Source organism: Aedes albopictus, chromosome 3 (assembly GCF_035046485.1).
Source record: "Aedes albopictus strain Foshan chromosome 3, AalbF5, whole genome shotgun sequence".
Lineage (NCBI taxonomy): Eukaryota > Metazoa > Arthropoda > Insecta > Diptera > Culicidae > Aedes > Aedes albopictus.
Window position 1 is genome coordinate 281,427,595 of NC_085138.1, and position 21,434 is coordinate 281,449,028.

Genomic DNA, 21,434 nt, shown 5'->3' on the forward strand with positions numbered 1-21,434 from the left:
TTCTTCCAGAAATTTTTCTTGAGAAATTTGTTCAGGGATTCCTACAATGTTTTGTTTGAACTCGCTTATGCGATTCCGTTGAAATTATTCAGAGATTGCTTCAAATATTACTCCAGAAATTTTTTAGTAGTTTTTCTAGAAATTGCTCAAAAAATTACTGAAAAAATTTTGAATTCCCTGAAGGAACTCTAGAAGATACCTGTGGAGAAACTTTTGGAAAAAAATGGAAGATCCCTAGTTTAAAATTTGTGTAGGTGCTTTTTAAGTTATCTATGGAGGAACCTCTGGAATAATACTTGCGAATATTCTGACGGAATTCCCTTAGATATCTCTGAAGGAATCCCCAATAGTATTTCTTGAGGTACTTCCAGAGGAATACTGGAAATAATTTCATGCAAAAACTCCTGGAGAAATTTCTGGAAAAAAAATCTGGGGAAATTTCTCAAAGGAACTTCTGGAGTAGTTTACGAGAAACTTCCTGAAGAGATCCCTGACGAAAATCCTTGAGAAAGTTTCTGAATGAATCCCTGGTGAAATTTTTTAAAGCAAGTCCTTAAAGAACTTCTAGGAGAATTTCTTGTAAAATTTCTCAAGAAATTAGGGAAGGTCCTGCTGAAATTTTTGAAAACAAATATTCTAGAGTCATTACTATGAAAATTTTCCGAGGGAATGGTATTTTTTTAAAGCAATCTCTAAAGGAATACCTGGATGAACTGAACGACCCAGACAACCAGTAATCGTGTAAGACGTCGCATAAGATGATAAAGTGGAGGCCAAATGCGTGCATGCCTCCATTTATGCGCATGTGAAATGTACGCATATCACCTTCATTTTGACATCTTATGCAGCATCTTATATATGATCACTGGTTGACTGGGAAACCTCTCCAGGTACTCCTATTTCTTGAAAACATCCTCGAAAAGTGCCAAGGAATAAAGCTCAGGAAAACTTCTCAAGTATCACCAGTAAAATGTTTGAAATAATTCCCGAAGAAAGGTCTGAATAAGTCCTAAAATTAATTTATGAAGCAGTCGCTGAAGGAGCTTCTAGAAGAAACTCTTGAGACGAGATTTTCTAGACGAGTATGTGGAGAAATGCCAAGGAATAATTGGTGGAGGAAATTTAGAAAAGATGCATGAGGAAATCTTTGGAGTAATTCTTGATGGTATCTCAGGCGAATATATAAAAGAATACATGGAAGAACCTCTGGAGGTATTCCAGTATGAATTTTTGGGAAAAATCTCAAATCATCCATAGAGGAATGCTTGATGAAGCCTGTGTAGGATTTACTGCTAGAATTTAAAAATGTAATCCTGCAAGAAACTGAAGAAATTTCTGTCGGAACGACATTTTTTAAGGAATCGCTGGAACTTGGAAGAATTCCTTGAGGAATTCCTTGGCAATCCTTAAGAAAAAAGACTGAAAGAAATTTGGATAGAATTCCTAAAAAATACTTCTAAAATTTATGAAAAAAATACATGTATGCATCTCTGAAGCAACCTTTGAAGGAATTCCATAAAAACCTCTGAGAAATTCTTAAAGGAATATCTGGAAAAATCTTGCATAAAACCGTGAACTAGTTTCAAGAAAATTCTTCCTTTTTCTTGAAACACTCCTGAAGAAATCCCGCAGGCGTTCCTGAAGGAATCGCTAAAATTTTTCATCTAACTTACAAAACAATACTTAGACAGTAGGCCTGTCCACATTTTCAAAAAAAAAAGCTCTGATTCTCAAGTTCACCACGTTTTGAACGGCATTCTGAAAGAAGTCAAAAGGGTAGACAAATCCATCGAAAATGAAAGGTCCATCAGGTCAATTTTGAGTTTTGGAGTACATTGAAACTAATGTAGGTACTTTTGTCATTATTTTTTACTTTCTAGTTTTTAGAATCAGGAAAGCTGTTTTTTCATAAGCTATCAACCTCGCTATTTCAACTAAAGATAAGTAAGTTTTACTGGTTAGATTTTTATCTTAAAAACTTTCGTCCAGGTTAGGAAAGGTCTTTTAAATAATGGGCATAACGTGTAATATTGAAACCATTTCCACGAGGGCGTGCCAGTATAGAAGGCGCTGAAATGTGAAAACTTTGACTTTTCCCTGACAGAACAGAAAAAATTCAACATCTATATTTTCCGGTTTCCACCATAAACATTAGAGCCGACCGCTTTAGTTTCTACGACGCAAAAAAACCAGTGCTGAAAATGTCATTTCGTCATATCTAGGCGGTTAACTACAGCTCAATTTAGAAGCTGAACCTGAGAATATGGTATATGAAAAACTTTTGCGGCTAGACCAGCTCTACAAGATAGTCACGGAAAACTGCTAATTTCCAAATATTTAAGTTCATGTCACGGGCTACTTTCGAAAAATGCCAATTGATATTCATCATGAATATCAATCAGCATTTTTCGAAGGTAGTCCGTTACATGAATTTAGATATGTCTAAATGACATTTTCAGCACTGTTAATAACACTCTCTTCAGTTAGCATAGTAGTTAAGGCTATGTATGGATCGCCAATCCGGAATTCGATTCCCGTTCCGGTCGCGAACAAATTCTCAATTTCCTGGGCATAGTGTATCATTGTACTTGCCTCACAATATACAATTTCACGCAATGGCAGGCGCAGGAAGGCCTTCAATTAACAACTGTGGAAGTGCTCAAAGAACACTAAGTTGAAGCTAGGCATGGGGACGTAGAACCATAAAGAAGAAGAAGAAGAAGAAGAAGAAGAAGAAGAAGAAGAGGAAGAAGAAGGAGAAGGAGAAGAAGAAGAAGAAGAAGAAGAAGAAGAAGAAGAAGAAGAAGAAGAAGAAGAAGAAGAAGAAGAAGAAGAAGAAGAAGAGGTAGAAGAAGAAGAACACTGTCGCGATTGGTTCGTTGGAAACTCCGACCACGCTAATTTTTTTACAAACCAGCACCCCAACGTATGTCACCGTCGCTCCATCGCAGAAATTATGACACTCACTGCTAGATGATCATCTTCAATGTGGCATTCAGTACGAGTGAGGGTTAAATGGTTTAGTTTTAGTGTACGGCACTACCTACACAAATATAGCACAAATAGGTCAACATTTCTAATTAAGGTGAAACACAGGCCACCAATCTAGATGAGTATGTATGTATGCAAATTGTTCATAGTGATTTTTACTCTGTTCTTATAAGTTATATTTCAAATATCAGCATGAATGAGCTTCCCTAAACCGGATAAGAAACATCAGATTAATTTACATTTACTACCGGTTTTAATAATCTTCTTTAAACAAACCTAATTATTCCGTCAGTGCTCTTCGCTCTAACAGCACTCGACAGGTACGATCAACTGTATAAGTTAATTACACCGAACGCCATTAAATATTTTTACGGTCACTTCCAGTCGTTCATCTCTGTCGTTGTCGTCCTCCCACACCCACCCCAGAGTACAGGACCTGCACCAAAGTTCAACTGCAATCCATCTGACAACGTCGGTGCTACCATTCGATCCCATCTCCTTCATCCGGGTCCAGCTAACTCAGGGCAACAACGCCGGGAACACCTTTATCACTGATTTATCTCACAATCACGGGCAAACTCATTCGCCGCACATCTCCACCACACCACTCGCAAAGCCCGCCCCCAAACAATCCGCTAACGATTGCACCTACCTAATGAAGTTATTCCCGAGTTGATGAAATAGTAAGCCGCATTCCCTGGCACGGGAATCAGATTCCTTTGGGTAGTAGGCACCTACCGACTGCTTGCTGCTCCTGGTAGACATCCCGCCATCAATCGCTCGCTCACTCAAGGAGGTTGTGATGATTCAAATAAGCATCACACCCAGGTTGAGTGAGTGATCGACTGCCGGGAAACTGACGGTGATGGCGACGACGACGGGGTCCGAGACCTGGTTCAAAACGAAGACATTAACGAGCTTTTCCCCGAATGGATAGGAGGTGGTGGTGTGATGTTGGTTCCACAGGTCGTCGGGCAGCGCGCCGGCGAAGTTGAATCTAAATCTGGATCCTCACAATTGAGTGTATGGAAAGGCATGGAGGGATAATACAGAAAACTTTGTTTCCGGCATTAATTATAAATAACGGAGAGATAATTTTATACAAGTTTCAACTGCTCCGAGGCAGAGGTGTCGCCTATAGTGGGGGACGGGGAATGTTGGAAAAAGGGAAGTGTGGTCAGTAGCAGTTGGTCGGATTGTTGTTTCCCCGAGTTGTTAGAATACGTTACGCTACGAGTGGGATTGAATGTTCCGGAGTTGCTTTTCACTGATATGATAAAGAGAGTTGAGTCCTTTTATGGTTAAGCCAATGAACTGGAGTGATTTATTCTACTAATTAAACCAGAACTTTGAAGCGTTTTGTTCAGATTATAATGATTAGGGATATCGTAAACATTGTCTAGTATTATTCAAAGCAAAATTGATTCAACATTACTAATTGGTGAAATACCATTAACTGAATTGTAAACCAGAGAACACATCATATGTTAATTCATTGTTTTGATTCTGAAAGTCTCTTTAATAAAGACAAATCAATCAATCAATTGTTTTGACTAGTTTCTGCAGGTAGACTGGGTAATACACCCAGACAACCAATTTACACGTATAATGAAGTTTATGTTCATGTTAGACGTACTTTAATGCGGTAAAGTTACATCGCATAAGATGCACTAAAAGTGCCTTATGCGTACAAAAGTGGAGGCGCTATACTTGCATTGACGGAAAAATAATAACGCTATATGACTTCAGGCGATATCTTATGCGATGCACGGTGTGCACAATTGTGACGTAATATATCATCTTATGCGACTTAATAATATTCGAAAAAAAAATTCTTGATACCTCAGTATCGAACTAAGAACCTTTGGATTTTCGAGCCACACTTCATACTGAACACCAAACACTACTTATGAATCACACTGATTAAATGTCATGACCTTCTAACTCACCTCAGTGTTGGAATGCACTTGGTTTCCGTGCGCTATCTAGAGCTCAAAATGACGAAACGTGATTTCCCGCACAGTTATCACTACCTTTCTCTTGCTAGCACCACCCATTACACAGCGTAACAAAAAATAACTTTTTGTCTGTCTCAAGAGCAAACTTATGTGTCTCCGAAGGATTTTGGGCCGCTGAATCCAAATCCGGGCTCAGATTTGCTCTAACACGTCACAATTTTGAGCTATACCTCAATTTATAGGGCAAAATATGCGATTTTGGGCTTTTTTGACTGCAAGCCATTAAGCTAGGAAATATTTTTTTTAAGCAATCAAAAGGTTAACTGGTCAATTAACATCTAAACTAACGACTCATGCAAAATATTTCGTTTTACCAAATTGAATTTGATAGTTTCAAGCGATTTATGTTAGGTACGATATTTCCCATACAAGTCACCCTCCAAAAGTTGCATGCAAGTTTTCATACTAACATAAAATGCTTAAATCTATCAAACTTGATTAGGTAAAACGAAATATTTTGCATGAGTCGTTAATTTAGATGTTAATTGACCAATTAACCTTTTGATTGCTTAAAAAAAATATTTCCAAGCTTAATGGCTTGCAGTCAAAAAAGCCCAAAATCGCATATTTTGCCCTATAGATTGAGGTATAGCTCAAAATTGTGACGTGTTAGAACAAATCTGAGCCCGGATTCAGATTCAGCGGCCCGAAAACCTTCGGAGACACATAAGTTTGCTCTTGAGACAAAAAAATGTTGCGCTGTGTTATAAATTATCAGGTCATTAAAACAAAAATAATGACTTTATAACTTATTTTGTAACAATAATTATGACTGTTAACTTTCTTGTAGCTTTTTGGCACTCCAACGGCACCTCTTTCATTGTTATCACATATCACATCGCAATATGCCAACGTTAACGATTCTAGCTTATGGGAGTTTGTATGCACATTTTAACGAGTTTATTTTTACCTTTATGCGATTTAGTTTGTACACCAATGCGAGTTTCACTGACATAATAAGAAAAGTACCAGGCGAAGTCGTATAATCATCGCAGTGCGCAATTATGCGAATTCAATTGACACTTTGCGAGTCCGCTCGAACTCTTTTGCGAATAAGTAAAGTTCGTCGCAATAACACATCAGAATATGTATCATCTACTACGATGTAGTTATACATTATAAAAGTTAATTTGCACTCTTATATGATTATACCAGATACATCGCAATAAGTTCAAAAAAATAATATCATATGCGATGAAAATTGTCATTCAGCCGTATATATACGCGATAGTGAGTTAAAATAGTACTTTATACAGTTGAACCTCCATGAGTCGATGTTCCTTGACTCGATATCGACTCATGGAGGTAAATTTTTCCATAGTGAAAAATAATTTCTGGGTTACTATGATGGTCCCCTGAAAAAGCTTTCCAAAGGATTTTTGTTCCACTACTCGATATTTCCTTGAGTCGATGGTCCCTTCAATATCGACTCATAGAGGTTTTACTGTACGATGTACAGCGTACATCAATATGCGATTTCTGGTTGTCTGGGCAGACTCTATTGAGGTAAAAAAGGTCCAGCCAGCCGTAAAAACGAATTGAAAAGAAAAGTAGGCAACAAAATAATACGGACTGAGACTAATAGAAACAACCGATCTCTCAATGGGAGCACCCGCATGCATACTCGGCGATCTACTGAAAAACCACGAATTCGTCATAGTACCACTGCAGGAGGTGTGTTGAACAGGATCCATGGTGCGAACTTTACATGCATGTAATCATACCATCTACCAGAACTACGGCAACATACACGAGCTGGAAACTGGATTCATTGTGATGGGCGATATGCGGAGGTACGTGATCAAGGGCCAATTCTTCAGCTTTAGCATATATAACGTGCACAGTCCTCATTCCGGAAGCACTGATGATGACAAGGACGCATTTTAGGCACAGCTCGAACGCGAGTAAGATCGTTGCCCATGCAACGAAGTCAAGATCATCATAGAATACCTTAACCCTCATGAAGAATTCCGATCGACGATTGGAAAGTCAACGCCCACCAGCTGACAAACGAGAAGAGCCTACTACTCATCTCAACACAACCCAACAAAAGTTATTTTAAAATTTTATGGGAACTTTAAATACAGATCTTGAAAGGGTTTCTGCATATAATGTGATTCGTCAATTGATGATATCACCTAATTGTTGAACAGTTTCTGAAAATCTACAAGAATCGATCGGTCCAAAATTTTCAAAAAATGAGATTTTATTGGTTTTTATAAGCCTTCAAGATAAAATTTTGTATAACTTAAGGAAAATATTTGTACTATAAAATGTTCTGTAGACCTCGAAAGACTTGAGCTCCAGGACATTTTGTAAACCTTACAATATCCAACAACCGTAAAAAGTACTTCTCGTTGCAATCATCATCATGGATATTAGAGGACAACAACCGCAAATGTAGATTGAATAAATATTGTGGTAGATTCTGTAGGACTTGAAAGTCTGGTACTTCGGAACATTTTGCAAACCTCACAATGTCCGACAACCGTAAACATATCTTCCCGCTGAATTACAAAGTACCTTGGATAGCGACGGTGAAAAACCGCAACGACAGTCAAAAACGTGGCGACTGCCACGTAAGTCCTAACTCCAGAAAAGTTTGGATATCCTAGAACATCCAAACAAAACGAAAACAGCTGCCCACCCACTTATGTCTTGTGGTTGTAAGAGTATTCTGATATGCTTGCCCCATGAATTTATTGCATTGTTTATATTGAGGTGCTTACAGAGCATAAAGCTTGAATTTCATAACGTATTGGAGGCCTTAAAATTTTCTAGTCATCATTTCATCCTAGAAATTACGTTACCTTAACCACTCGGGATGATACTTTCTAACTTCAAATGGCTCGTTCTCCGAAACTAGGGCACCAAATTGCATTCGCTTTGAAGTATCACCAAGGGAAAGAGTGTATCTTAGCAATAATTTGGCGGGGATACCCCTATGACCCTCCCCCTTTTCTGCGGGGCGGATCTAAGTGTGGCATGATCCATAATATTACCATAATATCATCATAATTTCGACTGGAAAACAGCATGCTATTGTCGTTGTTCGTGACAGATCATTACGTACATGTAACTTCGGACCTGATTAGGTCAATCGGTCATCTGGTGGCCATGGAGCAGGTTCTGGGAACCTTGGAATCTCCGGTAGAAATGACCACTTTTCGATTCCAAATGAATCCAATCATGCGACACCTCAAATTTCGCAGAATGCCGCGTGTAATCCAGTAAAACCAAGAAAAATAAATTTTGATCGATTCTGGTCACCCGGTTACCTCGGAACAGGTTCTGGGGACCTTGGAATCTCCGGTACAAATGGCCATTTTTCGATTCTAAAAGAATCCCATCTGGATAAATTTCTGGAGGAATGGATGAGGAATTTTCGAAGATTATCCTGGATTTCTGAAGAAAATCCTGACAAAAATCCTGGAGAAATTCCTGGAGGAATGCCTGGAGAAATTTCTCGAAGCATTTCCTGAAAGACTTTCGGAAGATTTTTTTATAACTTTCTAGAGGAAATCTTGGAGGAATTTTGGCAGAAATTGATATAGGATTTTCTGGAGAATTATCTGGAGGAATTCCTGGAAATATTTCTAGAAGAATCCTTGAAGGATTTTAGGAGGATTTTTTTGGAGGAATTCCTTAAACAATTTATAGAGGAATTACTGGAGAAACTTCTGGAGGAATTCTTTGAGGAAATTATGGAAAAATATTTGAAGTTTCTTGGAGGAACTTCTTGAGGAATTTCTGAAGGAATTCCTGTAAGAATTTCTGTGGGTTTTTTTGAGGAATTTCTGGAAAAATTCATGGATAAATTAATGGAAGAATTCCTGGAGATATTCCTAGAGGAATCCATGAAGGAGTCCCTGTTGGAATTCCTCGAGGGATTCCTGGAAGAGTTGCGGGAGAAATTCCTCTAGGATTTTTGGAGGAATCCATGGAGGAATTCCTGGAACAATCCCTGGAGGAATTTCTGGACGTATTTCTGGAGGAACTCCTGAAGCAACATTTGGAGGCATTTATAGAGGAATTCCTGGAGGAAACTCTGATTCTTTGATGAATTTCTGGAGACATGTCTGGAGGAACTCCTCGAAGAATTTTTAAAGAATTCCTGGAGAAAAATCTGGAGGAAGTTTTGAGTAATTTCTGGAGACATTCATGGGTGAATCCTAGGAGGAATTTCTCAAGAAATTCCTGGAGAAATTCCTGGAAAAAATCCTGGAGGAATCTATTGAGGAAACCCTGTAGGAATTTCTCGAGGAATTCCTGGATGAGTTTCGGGAGAAAAGTCTTTAGGGTTTTCTGGAGGAATCCGTGGAGGAATACCTGGAGGAATCCCTAGAGGAAATCTGGGAGGAATTGTGGCAAAAATTGCTAGAGGATATTCTGTAGAAATACCTGGAAGAATCCCTGGAGAAATTCTTGGAGGAATCCCCCTAGGAATCCCTGGAGGAATTACGGGAGGAACTACGGGAGGAGCTCCTGGAGAAATTTATGACTCACTCTACTTTTTCAAGAAATGACATCAAGCTTAGTGGACATTTTGTAACGAGTACTGAGTCACAAGATCCGCATACATGTATGTATATTTCATATTTGAGGGGCGTGAGACCTCTTGTGGAACGATATACTGTCGCTTGTAATAACTACCAACCGTTTCTTGAAAAATCATAATTCAGTTGGTTAGTGCGCATCTTTTCAATGCATTATTTATGCATTACATCAAAAACTCATAATATGATCAAGTACTAGAATGTTAGTGCAGTTTAATGGTAGCAAACTTATCTTTATATGTCATGTGTTGCAAGTTACCCCATTCCAAAGTATTGCAAGTTACCCCATTTAACGGTATGACTGCCAGATTTTTTTTTATTTTACTTAATTCTGCATTCCAACGATAAAAAAACATTCTCTCAACCCATTTCAGGACCGTTCCAAGGGTTTCAATACATAGTTTTTAGGGTCATTTCAGGGTGGTTACAATTGAATCCATGGATGTTCCATGCATTTTAGAGGCGCTCCAAGAGTATTCAGTGGGTTCCTGGAACGTTCCAGAGATATTCCAAGGGTTTGCAGGGGGTTTCAAGAGCGTTCCAGTAGTGATGCAGGTGGTTTCATATAGTAACCATGTTGTCTTCATGGATGTTTTATGGGATTTAAAAGGCGTTCCGTAGGGGTTTCAGAGGATTTCCAGAGGTTTTCAAGGAGTTTTAGAGTCGCTCCTTGGGGTATCAGTAAGTTTTACAGGCGTTCCAGGAATGATCTAAGGGATTTCAGAGGGTGTCAGGTGCTTTAGATGGGTGTTCCGAGGGGTTCCAGGCAGTTTTATGGGTTGCATGGGTTTTCAGGAGGATTTAGTGGCGTTCCAGGAGTGTTTCAGAGGATTCAGGGGTTCCATGGGCGTTTCAGGGGATTTCAGGGGAATTTAAGAGATTCTTTGGAGTAGTTTAGGGGACTTCAGGAGTGTTCGAAGAAGTTTAAAGAGGTTTCAGGGGCTCTACCCCATTTGGCATAATGCCATTTGGCATAACGCCGTTTGGCATGCTTTCCAGAGAATATGTTCCTGATATTACCTGAAACCCTGAAACGCTTTTTAACCCCCCTGAAAACCCCATGAAATTTCCTTGAACACCTCTCTCCCCTCATTATCCCCCTGAATCCACGTCAAACACTTCCGTAGACCTCCTGAAAATTCACGAAAAACCTTGATATACCTTGAAATACCACTGAAACATCTCTGAAACCCCCTTGAAAGTCCCAAGGAACCCCCGGAAATCCACGAGAATCCCTCCATAATGTAAAAACTCCCATGATACTTGAAAGTACAGTGTATCAAACAATTTCCGTACAGCAATTTTTTGGACAAAAAAATATTTCATTCAAATGATCATAACTTTTTTTATACATCAATCAAATACGCTGAAATTTTGATCAATCATGAACCATATATCAAAGCTTAGGGCCCATATAGCCGAGGCGGTAAACGCACGGGTATTCAGCATGACCATGCTGAGGGTGACGGGTTCGATTCCCGGTCGGTCCAGGATCTTTTCGTAAAGGAAATTTCCTTGACTTCCTTGGGCATAGAGTATCTTCGTGCCTGCCACACGATATACACATGCAAAATGGTCATTGGCAGAGGAAGCTCTCAGTTAATAACTGTGGAAGTGCTCATAGAACACTAAGCTGAGAAGCAGGCTTTGTCCCAGTGAGGACGTTACGCCAAGAAGAGAGAGAGAGAGATATCAAAGCTTCATTGGTAAAATTTTGAGCGAGATCGAATAAGTTTTCTGTAAGTTATAGAACTTTTAATAAAACTTATGAGATCCTTGAACACATTTTTCAAACATTATATCTCAATATGCACTCGATGAAACGTTTTCAATTTTTTTTTGTGATACAGCTTATACCTAAGGCTTTCATATGCAGCTTCGTTTGAGGTTTTATATTCACTACATAAAATATGAAAAATCTGTATATGTTCAGAGTATCATTTGAAAATTTATCATATTTTGATCAATAAAAGTGCCAAGTGTTTTCCACGTTTTGAAACTCTCTTAATGTAATATTTCTATACATGACCTATTGTTCAGTCAATGCACTTTTATTGGTGGAAAACGTTTGGCAGATTATATGTGCAAAATATTATAAATTTTTAAAAATCGTCAACTACATAAGCACATTTTTTATATTTTGTGTAGTGAATATAAAACCTCAAAAGTAGCTGCATATCCCTTTCGTGACGAACCAACACAATTGTGCTGTTGAGCGGTAACAGTTTTGCATATTTTTTTCATCTGTTTAGACTTTGTTTTATATGATGTAAATTGTTCCACTAATTCAGCTATTACTTATACTTGTATGTGTGAAATAAACTTTTGTTTACGTTGCCTGTAAAATTTACCACAACAAGGTAAACAAAAAGTGGGCAAAAACGGTAAAACATGAAAAAGTTTTATCTGTCGCATATAATTTATTTCCGATTTAGTCAACGCTAGAAATCAAAAGATAAAGAGTAGTTCTTTCAAATGAGTAAAAATAATAATTACTTTTTTGGTAAATCTAAGAGTTCTGGAGAGCCAAAGTTGAGCAATTTGTATGGAGATTTCACTTTTTTGCGCTCCGTCACGAAAGGGATATGGAAGCCTTAGGTATCAGCTGTAACACAAAAAAAAATTGAAAAAGTTTCATCGAGTACATATTGGGATGAAATGTTTTGAAAATGTGTTTAAAAATCTTATAAGTTTTTCTAAAAGTTCTATAACTTTTAGAAAACTTATTCGATCTCGCTCAAAATTCTACCAATGGAGCTTTAATATATGATTTATGATTGAACAAAATTTAAGCGTTTTTGATTGACTATAAAAAAGTTATGAACATTTGAATGAAAATTTATTTTGACCAAAAAATTGCTGTACGGACAATTGTTTGATACACTGTACATATTTGCCAAATTTGTAACAGGTAATTTAAAATTTCAACAACCGGAGTAAACTACTTAACAATTTACGAAAATTGGTCAACATTAGGATGGGCTAGCTTAACATTTTGGAGCCGGATCGCTTCACCGCTGCTCCCACAACCTCGCTGGTCTCGAACACGTTTGTTTGATATACTCGTTCGTTTTCATCTCTGGGGTCGTATATGATCCCTTCGATCCCAAAGGAAGAGGTCCTTAGAAAATAGAAATTTAGCGAATTCCAATTAATTTATTTTTTTCAATGCGAAGTATAAGAAATGACTAGATCTTAGACCTTCCCTGGGCATTTTTCTAAACAAATGAAAACAAAATTTCCAATGCTAATCATCCATCAATTGGCAAATTACCCTACATGAAGATGCGTTTTTAAGAAAATGCAAAAAAGAATTTTTGCGGCAATTTCTTCGGCATTATTCATGAAATTTGCCATGAAATTTTCAGAAAAAAAAATTTGATAGGATTTTGTGCTTCAATATTCTACGAAAAACACTCTTATTTGAAGAATTTTAGCTGGAATCGTTTGTTTTATTATTTTTAGATGAGTAGCTGAAAGAACAAAATTGATGGCTATCCTGGAGAAAATTTTGCATTTTGTGAAAAGTTTTTCAAATATTTTGTAAAATTTTAGGGATACATCTTGGTGGAGCGACCTCCCGAAGACATTTTCTAATAAATTCTAGACTAAACTTTTTGATAATTTTGAAGTGGTATGTTTCGAGTAATTTGCGGCAGAAACAATTCGGTTTTCTTGTTAGATTATTCGACTCCTGCGTATGGCTTGAGTTACTTGAGTTACAAATTAAGAATTCACAATCGCACAAATCGCTATTAAAGATGAAAACAACTGAAAAATCAAGAAAAAAAGCTAAACAAATATTGCTTTGGATTTTGTTGCTAATAAAACGAACGTTATCTTTATTATGTCTCGCCACCGTTGCAACAAAGCTTGTCGCGTGGAGCCTATTTTGTTGCCTCTTTTCCGTCTGTGGCAGCGGAACTTTGACACGCTCTTCCTAAAATATTGGATTCTGGTAGAGAAAGGCTTCTTGATGGCAAAAATTGACTCTCTAATTCCTGGCAGAATCGAACAGCTGGAAGGGTGTCCAGTTTGCCTTGTGTACAAGGGTTTTGTCCCGTGGATTTTCAAGTAACATTTTGATGAGCAATTAGTCTTGTAGAGGTTTTGAAAACCACCATAAAACCTAATGCCTTTTATTTTGGTTTTATGATGATTCTAAGAACGTCTTCTAGTCTATTTGACTAATCCATGATACTTGGGTTGCCAATGTGGAGACGGTGGGTTCGATTCCCGTTTGAATTGGGAACTTTTTTCGATTTCCCTGGGCATAGTGTATCATTGTACTTGCAGTATCATTGTACTAATGCAATATAGAATATAATATACAGATAAAATACAATATGCGAATTCTTGCAATGGCAGGTAATGAACTCACTTCAATCAATAACTTGGAAGTGCTCAATGAACACTAAGTTAAAGAGATACATATCAAATGCCAGTGGGAACGTAGAAAAACAAAGCAGATAACTGGTCCAATTTTTCGTGGAGTTTTTGACAATCATGGACCGTATCGGGGATGGAACCCAGGATGCGCGTTTTCTGGCTGTACTAAATATGAGTTTGTAATCTTAGTATCACTACTTATTATTTCCACTAATCGTATACAACTAGTATAGTGGGTCAGCCTTAATTTGATCATGTACTGTACTTCATCATCACTACCCATTCAAATTCGTGTGCCACATAAACTTTCATAATATAATTTTATTTTCCGAGTATTCGAGGTGCAAAAGAAATAAACTGTACAACTTTTATAACACGACTAAGCGTGGCTCGGGCACACTTTCTTCGTCCGTTGTTTGCAAGGTACACAACTTACATGATGTTTCCCGTTGTTGTTGATGGTGGTTATAAATCTCTTCTCGCACACTAGAAGGGGTATGTACTTTACCCGAAGGGCCTCCAAAAGAATCGAAAACCGCACACACCGCAACGGCGTGCTACCCACCAAAGTGCGCGACCCGAATGTGTACGTGCACGAGAACGTGTAATTCATCATTTTGCGGGGAAAGTTCCTGCATAGGGTTCGGAAAAAATGCGCCAAACTTTTTAAGTGATACCTTCCAGTACCCTTCCACGTCGCAAACGTGAATGAAAGAAAGATCGCAGAATAAGTGGTCGATGCGAAAATAGCTTGAGGGGAATTTATTCTCTGTTTCCAGAGGTAGGTTTAATCGAACTTATGAAATGTTGTGAAATGTTATTCTTTAAAAAATAGTTCACGATAGGCAAAAATTAAAAGGATCTACCTTAAATCTTAAGTGTTTTACCTTGTTTCTTCTTCTTTTATGGCGTAACACACCAATCCAACTGATACAGAGTCTGCTTCTCACTTCCACTATTCATGCATACAACAGAAACACGCATTTGATGAACAAATTAGGATTTGATTTATTAAAAGAATTCCACGTGCTCCGGTGGGAACCGAACCCACAATTCCCAATTCGCTAGATGGGTGCTTCATTCCTCCAAGCTACGGAATCACTTGACCTTCTTCGTCCTCTAGAGGCACAGAACTGAACTCGATTCCACAAAACTTCCACTATTATTAACTAAGATGGGCTTTGCCAATTATTTTGCATTTGTACATTACGTTGCTGGAGCGATGATACTCTGTATCTAGGATCCCGAACCGACCGAAAATCGATACCGACCGTATGGTCACAATGAGCACTCACGCGTTCATTGCTCCGGCTGTGTGCGTGCCTTACCTTGCAGCTAGGACCCTTACAGGAATGTCTAAATTGAGAAGTCAGAAGATCCTATTCATTTGTTCATTCAAAAGTTGCACCCTTGGAATAAAACGCACATCCTATTGAATTCTCCTCATCCCTGACCATACTTCAACCAGCATGCCATCGAAGAAGTTCGGGAATTCCTATACCGCGGAGGCAGAAGTAGCTCCGCCACCACCTCCGCCATCGGTGAGAGGATTTAACTTTTAATTATTTATTACGAGCGAGCTGATTCCATTAATCGCAACTTCGCGACTCCTTTACCACATCGGTACGTCATTATACCGTTATGAGATGAGCGCTGGCTGACTGGCGGCGGCTACACAGACAGAAGTCTCACTTTCTCCGCACCTAGCCACCCAGGCTCCGTTGTTGTTGTTGTTGGCAATGCGGTGGTTACTGTTCGGAGGAGGACGAGAAGTGGGTGGTTGATTTAATGAGAAATATTTTCCCGGTGATTATGTGATGAAATTATGAAGTTTTCCCCCAGGCTGCGGGTGGACCAAAGTGGGAGTCCGACCCGCGTGGTGCGCCTACTCAAAGTTTGTAACCCGGTGGGACTAAATCTCCTGCTTTTACGACGTTTACGCGCGGTTGTCGATAGTGATGGCGATGATGAGGAAGAGGCACAGTTGGATTTGTAGAAAAGATAAAGGATAATTTATTTGTGTCGTTTTGATCATATTTTAAAATTTTTTGATTCTATACTTAAAAGACTTTCGTTTCCAATCAGCAGGCACTGACTGAACACAGAAACTGAAGATTTTTGAGAATGATCGATAAGTATATGTAGTAGAGTGGGTCATCGTTTATATGGAAAAATGGAAAATTCAAAGGTATCCCATCAGATCAAAGCTTTTTTGATCCCATGTCAGGACCCAAATAGGTGTGAAAAATTTGGGCACGCTCGGTTTGAATGGGGTTTTACATGAGAAAACACATTTTTTCGCATTTCTCTCATAACAAGCTCATTTTTTTCTAAAACCATAAAACTGATAAATTGGAAAAATAGTTTAGGGTGTCCTGAAACACTTTGTCGAAGACCGCGAAGTGATCTGATGCTTATGAAAAAAGTTATAGCATTGGCATTGCTTGGTGAAACAGCATGATTTTGTTGCTATTGTTATTCCTTTACATGTTAAAGCATAAACACATGCATGCGGTTCGTTGATTATAACTATTTTCACATGCATCGGATCGCTTTGCGGTCTTCAACAAAGTTTTTCAGAACATCCTAGGCTATCATTTAATAGTATCGATTAAAAAGTTTCAGACAAACTTTTTCAACTTATGACAAAAATGCAAAAAAGTATGTTTTGCCATACAAAATCCCATACAAATTTCAATTGCAATGCGCAAAGTGTAGACGCAACCGATCGTGCTTAAATTTTGCACAGATACTCAGGACCCGAAACGCAACCAAATGAGCTTTGATCTGAGAAAACGGTTCCGCTGACCCACACTAATATGTAGTTTTGCAAAACATTTTAGGAATATTGAAAATATTTCACAGATTTTTGAAATTTTTCTGTAAACTTTGTGTTTATTCCTCTGAGTAATTTTCCCGTGTATGTTCCTCATAGGAATTTTTCGGTTCCTTCGTTCCTACAAGGAATTCTTCAAAAAGTTTACTAGAATTTCTCCACAACTTTTTCTGATGATTCTTTCCGGAGTTTACACAAGATTTTTCCAAAAATTCTTTCATCAATTTCTCTGAGAATGTTGTCAGTAATTCTTTTTATATTTTCTACAGAGATTCTTCCAACATTTTCTCAGAAATTTCTCCAATAATTCTTCCGGAAATTCGCCTTTAGATATCATTTAAATTTCTTTGTAGATTCTGTTGTAAATTTCTTAAAAAAACTGACCCGAAAAATGTTCCAGAAATTTCTCCTTTAGCAGAGTTTTTCCACGATTTTTTTATTTTTACAGAAATTTTTCGATTCTATCATTTTCCAGGATTCTTTCAATGAATGGCTGTGTATGTGTAGACTAGACTAGACTAGACTAGAACTTTTTTTTTACAGAAATTCGTCCTAAAATTTCTCTCAATATTTCTTCGAGGATTTCCCCAGAAGTTCTTCCGAAGGATTCTGAAGGATTTTTTTCAGAAGATTCTCCTCCAAGAATTCTAGCAATTGCTCGGAGAATTTCTCTAAGTTATTCTACATAGGATGCGTCAGAAGTTCTTTCGAAGCGTTCTCCAGCAATTTTCCTTCAAAAATTTCAAGTTTTTCATTGATTACTTGAGAAATTTTTAAGAGATTTTATTAAAAAAAATCCTTCGTAAACGAATACAAAAATGGAACAAAAAAAGTGTCGAAAAGCTTTTGAAACTCTCCCTAATCAATGCTCCGATTGAGTTGAAATTTTCAGTGCAACTCACTAACATTTTATATTATCTTATTATCAAACGTACAATGAAAAAACATTTTTGGATTTATATTTTTTTTGAAAATTTTTCCAAATTAAAAAAAATATCCTTTCATAAAATCGCCTATACAAAGCTTATGAAACACTCCGTAATCAGTGCTCCGATTGAGTTGACATTTTCAGTGTAACTCACTTATATTTTATATTATCTTATTATAAAATCTACGATAAGATAGCATTTTTAGTTTTTTTTTCTGATTGTTCGAATATTGTGCGAAAACTTACTAAAATCGTTTCATAACGATCAAAACGATCAACGATCAAATCTGACTATACATGTCAATGGTTGCTACTCCGTTATTGATCTGAGCTGGTACCAATGGCACTGAGATCCAAATGAATAAAGGCTGGGACACTCCACTTATTCTCAAAGTGAAATTCTAGCAGCTCATACATTTTGGATCAATACCGGCGCCGGCCACGTCCTTATAGTCAGTTGGGAAGGGAAAGGAATGTTAGAGTGTGCTGGTTGTTGCTACTAAAGATCGAGATCACCTCTGCATCCCCGCATCCAGCACGGACTGGGGTATTTGTTAGACGGAAAGGATGGGAGATCTGGGAGTCACCGTTGGGTCGGTGATGCGATCCATGGATAGGGGGTTATTTATAGTGTTCGTAAGGTGATAGATTGTGTGGTGAATGAGGTGAATAAGGTCAAGCGGCACAGCACGCTTTGGTTGCATAACTTGTAGGCGTTATATACACTGTGCTGTGAGTGGAAATTGGAAGGGAGGGAAACGACTTTTTCCCAATTCGTTTCTGGTTCTAGCGATGGCTATGAACATATGAATATACATGAGTTGTATATATAGAGAAGAGAAAGAGAGAGAGAGTGAGAGATAAAGTGGATAGAAAGATACAAAGTAGGATGAAAAGGGACGGGCCAGGGATTGAACCCATGACCTTCTGCATACGAATCAGAAGCGGTAGCCACTAGACCACCAAGCCCGTCTGCTTACTAAAATCGTTTCATAAACTCACAAATAACTCGACTGACAATATGATGCAAAAACTGTGTTCAGATGATTGAAAGGTATTATATTTACTTTTCTATTCATGTCAAAAGCTTTGAAAACAATTAACTATGACGCAAAGTATTTGATTTTTTTTTTTATTTTCTATTTTTTGATATTTGAAAACTCGTTTTACAGCTCAAGAACTGATTTTGGAGAAGAATTCAGAAATTAGCACCTAATAATGCATGACAAATGTTGTTTGCTTATGGAGTTTATGGGTTTCCTTTTATTTTGTGTGCTAGTGTAATAACTCTGTCAAAGAACAATAAAATCCTATCAAGTTTGGGAGGAATATACAAAATCCGTTGAATTGTCTCAAGAATTTCTTTAGAAATTGACACGGGTGTACCAAAAGAAATTCCCCTTTAGAAGTCCTGAAGGAATCGCCCGAAAAACCCTAAGTCTTCTGAAAGTTTAAAACAGTATCAGATCAGTCGAGATATCCTAGGTCACCCAAACTATTCTTGAGTTTAGATCGTAAAGTCTATGGGTGTAACAGTAACTTCTTTCATTATACAAAGCTATGATTTGTAATCTATCATATCCAGCAAGTCTTCTGAAAGTTTAAGACAATATCAGATCAGTCGGGATATCCTACGTCATTCAAACTGTTCTTGAGTTTAGATCCTAAAGTCTACCGGTGTAACGGTAACTTCTTTCATTATACAATGCTTTGTATTCTATCATGTCTACTAAGTTTTCTGAAAGTACAATATAGACAGAGTCAAATCAGTCGGGATATCCTAGGTCATCCAATGAGTTCTTGAGTTTAGATCCTGAATGCTACGGGTTTAACGGTAACTCCTTTCACTATACAAAGTTACGATTTGTATTCTATTATGTCCAGTAAGTCTTCTGAAAGCTTAATATACAGTATAAGATCAGTACCCGAGCAGGAACGGATAACTGACATATAACTACAGCATACCAAAGTCAGGTATCATACCAAGATGAGGTATTGGTCGGTTAGCCTGGTATTGAAAATAACTAATTTTGGTATTGTGTAGGTATTTATAAAACACCTCGACGAGTTATTGGTTTGGTGTTAAGGACTGCTTGAGGTATTACTGAGTTATGGAAAAATCACTATTTATATAGAAAAATGATCGATTATTATTTAGGTATTGCAATACCTGATGTCGTTATTCACGTGGTATGCATGGTTATTATTTTAGGTATTTTACCTCTTATGCAGGGCTACTTAATACCTCATTCAGGTTGTAGGTATTCGGTTTTCCATATCTGAGTTTGGTATTCTTCAGCTATTTTCTCCTGCTCGGGTAGGGATATGCGAGGTCATCCAAACCGTTCTTGAGATCACATCCTAAAGTCTACGGGTATAACGGTAACTTTTTTCGATATGTAACCTAGCATATCCTGTATATCTTCTGAATGTACAATGGATATGATCAGATCAGCTAAGGTCATCCAAACTATTATGATGTTTAAAATCTAGCATCTACAGCAATTGAAGTTTCTGTTTTGGCTATATAGAGTTATGTTGTATAATTTTTTATACTTACTGGAGCTAATGGAATACAATCAGATACAATGACATAGCTTCGGGATATTCAGAATCGTACACACTGTCCTGCAATATAATACATGGAGTCTATAGTTGTAATAATATCTTTTCTTTATCCTCGACTGCGCCTTACATTTGCCTTCAGATTTGGGCTCGAGATGTGGCTTCGTTATATCTTCACCTTAGCTGGGAGTTCTTAGATGTAGGGAAGTTTAGTATTCCTGAAATATCTCAAAGGTATTTTGGAATGGCTCTGAGTTTCACAGAAGTTCACCAACCTGGGTGGGTTGGACCGGGTAACGTAGCTTTTAGTAGCACATATAATTACTACTACAAACAAGGGCTGAAAGTCTCTTAAATAAAGACAAATCAATCAATCAACTACTACAACGAATGCAGATTTCAAGAAATGAGTTTCATAAAAGATTGAACAACCTTAACCCTAATAGAATTTTTCTATACCTCAACATACATATTAGAGTGGGTCATCGTTTATATGGAAAAATGAAAAATTCAATGGTATCCCATCAGATCAAAGCTTTTTTGATCCCATTTCAGAACCCAAATAAGTGTGCAAAATTTGGACACGATCAGTTATGTCTACGTTTTGCGCATCGCGTTTGAAGTTTGTATGGAGTTTTACATGGGAAAACACACTTTTTTGCATTTCTCTCATAACAAGCTCGAATTTTTCTAAAACCATGTAACCGATAAAAGGAAAACATAGCCTAGGGTGTCCTGAAAAATTTTGTCGAAGACCGCGAAGTGATCTGATGCTTATGAAAAGAGTTATAGCGTTGGCATTGCTTGGCGAAACAGCATGATTTTGTTGCTATTGTTATTCCTTTACATGTTAAAACATAATCACATGCATGTGGTTCGTTGGTTATAACTATTTTCACAAGCATCGCATCGCTGTGCGGTCTTCAATAAAGTTTTTCAGAACATCCTAGGCTATCATTTTATAGCATTGGTTAAAAAGTTTCAGATAAACTTTTTCAACTTATGGCAAAAATGCAAAAAAGGATGTTTTCCCATACAACATCCCATACAAATTTCAATTGCAATGCGCAAAGTGTAGACGCAACCGATCGTGCTCAAATTTTGCACAGATGCTCAGGACCCGAAACGGAACCAAAAAAGCTTTGATCTGA

The 21,434-nt window shown here is 37.7% G+C and overlaps 1 protein-coding gene across 1 annotated transcript in view; it reads right to left on the minus strand.

The window, feature by feature from the left end:
* The window catches only part of LOC109420297 (matrix metalloproteinase-14), a 760,155-nt gene that overhangs the window by 106,497 nt on the left and 632,224 nt on the right, over positions 1-21,434 (minus strand). The window lies entirely within an intron of this gene.